This window comes from Argopecten irradians, chromosome 3 (genome assembly GCF_041381155.1).
Source record: "Argopecten irradians isolate NY chromosome 3, Ai_NY, whole genome shotgun sequence".
Taxonomy (NCBI): Eukaryota; Metazoa; Mollusca; class Bivalvia; order Pectinida; family Pectinidae; genus Argopecten; species Argopecten irradians.
The window spans coordinates 14,574,378-14,580,377 of record NC_091136.1 but is presented as its reverse complement, the minus strand read 5'-3'; the positions used below and the strand labels follow the sequence as shown (position 1 = coordinate 14,580,377).

General features: G+C 39.2%; 1 protein-coding gene across 1 annotated transcript in view; it reads left to right on the top strand.

Annotated features, from left to right (window-relative positions):
• Positions 1-303: 303 nt before the first annotated feature.
• The window catches only part of LOC138317627 (retinoblastoma-binding protein 5-like), a 31,864-nt gene continuing 26,167 nt past the window's right edge, over positions 304-6,000 (top strand). Inside the window, exon 1 of the mRNA XM_069259426.1 lies at positions 304-443. The gene's annotated coding sequence lies outside the window, so the exon portion shown is untranslated. The remainder of the gene's footprint in view (positions 444-6,000) is intronic.

The window sequence follows — 6,000 nt, the reverse complement described above, 5'->3', positions numbered from 1 at the left end:
TTTTGGGAGACTGAGGTATATTCATGTAGTGTCTTATTGTATAGTGCTATATCACTGAAACATGCCGCCGAAGACACCAAGCAACATACCCCCACCCAGTCACATTATACTGACAACGGGCGAACCAGTCGTCCCACTCCCGTTATGCTGAGCGCTAAGCAGGAGCCAAAACTATATAAGTTTGTACCCTAGAGTTTCAAAAAATGATCTGCTCCATTTCTCAAATGTTTAATATAAGTTCATTTTTTGTGTAAATATTGCAAGTTCAAGAAGATGTCAAGACATCATCCAAGTCTACTGTCACCAAAAAGGCATCCAAATCTACTGCCACCAAAGAGTCATCCACGTCTACTGCCACCAAAGAGTCATCCACGTCTACTGCCACCAAAGAGTCATCCACGTCTACTGCCACCAAAGAGTCATCCAAGTCTACTGCCAAAGAGGTATGTTATCATTGATTTTAAAATCAAATCATCATGTTATTGAATGGATGAGTATAATGACAACTGGTCAAATTTTTAGGTGATCAGACTTGAAAGACTCGGGATGACCTATAGTCATAATGTTCTTTCAATCGTCATAAGGCTTTTTCAATTTCAAAAGATTTATTCCAACAAATTCCTTAACCATTCCCTTCACAGACACATTAAGGTCTGTACCGTCAAACAATATTTTAACAATACTGTTGTTTGACTAAGATGATCTAGGTGAACACTTTAGACTCACAGTATGTACCACTTGTTATTGGATTTAAATAAAGCGTTTAGCTGTAATTTAATTAAACCTTTTCAGAAGAAAATTTGTCTTAGGCAATTTATCTTAAAGATGCTTTACCGCCAACAGACCACAAATGATACTCATCATTTGAACAACAATTGGTGTTTAATCGTATATATATATATATATGTCTAATTAACACAAAAAATAATATAAAATAATTTATTTTGTTATTGGTGTATGCGCAGTGAAAACTTTATTCTATATAGAACATAGTGCCACAGAATTTGTTCGGGATGCAATTAATTATTATAAGAAGCTCAAACTTTCCAAGGGTGGTAATGGTGTAAAGTAAGTAACTTTTGTAACTGAAGAAAAATACCAAATCATCTGATCCTGTTTTTGAAAGTGAAAAAATACCATTTGTCAGCGGTGGAGCATCTTTAAAGATTAAATGTTCCATAAATGAATAAAATTCTTTCTTCAATTATCTATTGAAAACAACATGATTTGATGAATTAAGATAAGAATTTTTTTTTCAAATGCACACAAAAACATGTATGATGCCTTATAAACATCAGTTACAACGGATATTTTTTGCACTGTTAAAGGTCTTGTTTTGTGCTTTAAGTATGTTAAGATGACAACAGCTCTTCAGAATTTAATTTAAAATTACTGATAACACTTCAAAATGTGAAAAGGAATTGTAGACCACAGCCTAGATTTATGGTCTTTTTTGTTATTATGATTAAAGGTTGTGGATACATGCATCATGCATAAAACGCTTTATACGTTTGCAATTTTACATCGCAGGTTTAAGTATAGATTACTTCTCAATAGATCTGGTTAGGATAGGTTTTTATTGTTGTTGTTTTTTTGTCCCGTTCGGTTTATAGAATTAACAGACGGGTCACTTAAGGACGGCCTCCCACGTCTGTTATGAGCTGTGATGTGTCAATGTCTGTATTGGAAGGGTGCAGTATATTTGTGTTGTGTCTCTTTTTCATAGAGGAACTCTTGCCGTTTGTATAGTGCTACAAAATGTATATCACTGAGGCATCCCATCAAAGACAACATATTACACTAGGTTACAACAGGCAAACCGTTTGTTCCACTCTCTTTTAAGTGATCATGAGGAATAAAAACTACCACTTTAGTGTGTCTCTGCCAGGGGACAGAACCCAGAGCCTACCTCACATGGGTGAGCACTCAACAGAAGACAAAATGTACAAAAAATAAGGAAAAGTTGGGATCGAAGCAGTAGCCAATGAGAAGAAGAAAAAAGACAAGATCCTAAATTTAGTCGTCTTTTACGATCATGCAATGGGGCAGCAAGTAAAGAGGAAGCAGGTACAATTCCCTCGATACTTCTGCTAAAGAGAAAAGAGAAAATACCAAGTATAACCGCCTTTTATGATCATTATACCTCAAGGAAATAAAAAAAAATGTTCCTTATATTTACAGTTTTTCACGCAAATGAATATCATTTATTCTCGTGAAAGTTGCATATTTTTATTAGATACCCATATTTTTTCTCTTAATAGCTTATTGTAATCGAGTCATACATATGTTCCTACCAAACTTGGGGTCATGTTCCCACGTTTGCCGCCGTGGGAATTGCGGCATTAAAAACAAAAGAAAATAGTTCCCCGTTTCTTATAATTTTTATGGTGATCATGTCATAAAACATTATAAGAGCGCATTTTCGGGCACGAACTGCGAAGCACTTATAAGGTAACAGATAAACGAAAATATAAGAAAAAAACACAATCTACAAAATTCAATCCTACACACTGACACCTTCAGTTTGCGGCCGCTATTTTTTCATACATATGGGCAGGTTTAGACTGGTTCCCGCCTCAGTTACCTCCCTTGCGTACGCTTTAATGCCTACCAGAACCAAATAATCCAATATATTTAATGATTTTTACGCAGGGAATGAAAAAATCGGATTTTAAGCTCAAAAATGGTAATTTTTTTAGCAAATTTTTCATATTTGGCTTGACGCAGCAAAAATATTTTCCAGCAGCAATCTAATATGAATTAAGGCAATGCCTTGTAAGAGCACAGCTCATAAGAAGCTTCCTAAATATTATATGGTAATACCGTATTCCTACATGTATCTTCATATTGTTTACTGTAAAGACCCGAATAAAAGTTTTACGTGGATAAATGTTGTTTAGTTTGCGTACGATATACATATACATTGTTAATATACACGTAGACTGTACATGTTATGTACACTACGGTCGTTTTTAAATTTTCAGTATTTCATATTTCATATAGAAATTTCCATGCGTGAAAGGGTGCCTCTGCCGGAGGTTTTCTGTTTAACTGACACAAACTACAGTTTTGTATCGTCTTTTCAATGTCTGAATCAATCTTAAGCCACCACACATATGATCTTGCAAGGTTTTTCATTCTGTTGGTGCCTGGGTGTCCTTCGTGCAGAATTTGTAGTATTTGAGCATGTCCCTTGAGTGGAATCACAACCAGACTAACGCGAAGTAAACAACCATCCTCGACACTCAACTCTGATCGAACACTTAAAAAACGGTCTCAGTGACGCATTGGGACTTCTCTTTGGCCATCCAGATTTGACGTACAATGTAGCTGACCACCTGTGCGAGCAGTGGATCTTTACTGGTCCACTGTTTAATTTCATCGGCTTTTATGGTTTACTGATCCAACTGTTCCATGTCCATTTTAATCTTTCCTGGAACAGGGGGTTCCACAAGTTTCTCCTGAACAGGAAGTCGACTAAGTCCATCTGCGCAGTTTTTACGACTATCCTTATATACAAGCGTGTACTCGTATGCGGACAGTGTTAAGGCCCACCGCTGTATTCTGGCAGCGGCCATTTCTGGAATCCTCCGATCTTCCTTCAATAAACCAAACAGGGGTTTATGATCTGTGTATAGTAGAAAATGGTTGCCATACAAGTATTGGTGAAACGTTTTCACTCCAAAAATGATTGAAAGTCCTACTTTCCTGATTGAAAGTCCTACTTTCTCCAAATGTGAATAATTCTTCTCCGCTGGAGACAATGTACGCGAAGCGTAACAAACTGGCCATTCTGAATCATCTTCCATCTTCATAGCGAGTACAGCACCGACACCGTAGAGTGATGCATCGCAGCATAGTACATAGATCCGCCGACAATAACAGCTGCTTTGACTTTCGGAATGCTTCTTGTAGGTCCTTTGTCCAAGCCCATTTTGCGCCCTTTAACAGTAACTCGTGTAGTGGTGCTAATACTGTTGATATGTTTGGCAAATACCGACTATAAAAGTTGATCATTCTGTAGCATGGGTTCCCAAAATAATAAGGGACGCTCTCTTTTGGTACAAATATATATCTATTGGTACGAAGACCTGCAAAGTAGATAAAGTATAAAAGTATAAGTTCTCTCACACGTCATTCACACGATGATCTAAATGGACAGAAATGGACATATTATATTTACATGATGAATACGTTTAATGAACACTTTCATACAGATACTTACCAGGGCTTCTTGGCTCTTTGTGACAATGGTGAATTGAATGCTGGGGTTGAGCTCGACAGGGACGTCCGTTCCTGTCGAGAGGTGAAGTGAGAGTGCGGTGGGGAGAGGCCGGTGATAGAGTGTGGTCAAGTGGTCCGTGCGGCACGTGCACTTTACATACATTTAAATGACGAATGGCGCGATGATTTAAAATGATGTAAACAACACCTGGCTACATACTCCCCCGCTTTGTTAAATGACACCTGGCATTTCTCAATAGGACATTTTTAAAGATAATTTAACGATAAAAATATCACGGAGACTACCGCTCTAGAACTGGTAGTGCCCTAGAAATAAGAACTAATATAGGTATGGTTTACTATAAAGGAACCCTATTTAGGAGCAATAGCACAGGAGAGACAGGAACCATCTTTGCAGAAGGGACCTTTAAATGGGACATGCTAATAATAGAACATTTAGACTGGCTTAAAGAATAAAGCAGTCTAAGTTCTGGATGGCATGTGTAACGTTAACAAAATGAAACTCACTGCAATTCTTTCTGGTTTTACGACCGAAATAACACACCCACCATCATACTACAACATACCACTGCTGACGGTTTGGGGGCCCCATACCTGACAACAGGTGGTGGTTGCTTGTATCTGTAAGGATACTAATACATAAAAAACATGGTATCAATAAAATGAGGTTGATCACAAGATAAAATATCAAATGACACATTAAAAAAATACATTCCCACTCTGGAACTTAATCTCCAACGGTTGGGGGACCCCCTTCCAGTCGGTATCAACTTTCCAAGGGAGGCTACTCATAGTATTGGATAAAATTGGATATTGTGTAAGTTCTAATCACACAAAGATTTCTCCTGACTCTTTGCTCACAGCTGCTATAGAGGAAACCGTATAGCCCCAACGCTCTGGAGGTTTAGATGGCCGAGTTGACCTCCTTGGAACAGGTTGAGAAACCATGCTCTCATCAACCGCAATCCCGTCCACAACACTGATGGTATCATCAATAGGGTGTTCCGTAGACGGAGTGGCTGAGTGGGGACTCTCCGGAGGGTCAATATGGAGTTCCTGTGGTGACACAGGTTCGTTAGGTCCTGTCGTACCTAAATCGATAGTGGATCGACTAGGTCGGGGAATTGGACTAAGGCCTACCTCACTGGGCTTACGGTTTCTCGACTGTCTTGTACGTTTTCTTACAACAGGACAGAGCTCAGTATCTGACTCTGAATCAGATTCAGATGTGGAAGTTGGGTCTGGACTATGTCGTCGTTCAGGGATTGACTGTTTTGGTCGGTTAACCTTACGGTTAGCTCCCTTAGGAGGAACGTCCACTGGAATTGAGTGGAAAGGAAGCAGCATGTTTCTGTGAAGGGTTCGTTTCGATCCCTTACCACATTCGGGTGCAACCTTATAGACCGGAATATCACTATTTGGAATAGAAGTCACCAAATAGGGTTCCTGTTCCCACCTATCAGCCAATTTATTCTTTCCCTTGAGACCAGTTTTGCGAACCAAAACACGGTCACCAACCTCAAACTTCGACTCTCGAACTGACTGGTCATATCGGTCTTTGTTCTGAGCAGCTCTTTTAGATGCGGTACGACGGGCAGTCTCGTACGCAAATTCCATGCGGCCCCGTAGTTTACCAACATAGGATGACGGGTCCACAGATTCCTGTTGCTCGGCTGGGTTGAAGCCAAAAACCGCGTCTACTGACAATCGAGGATGCCAACCAAACATTAAGTAATGTGGTGGATAGCCGGTGGC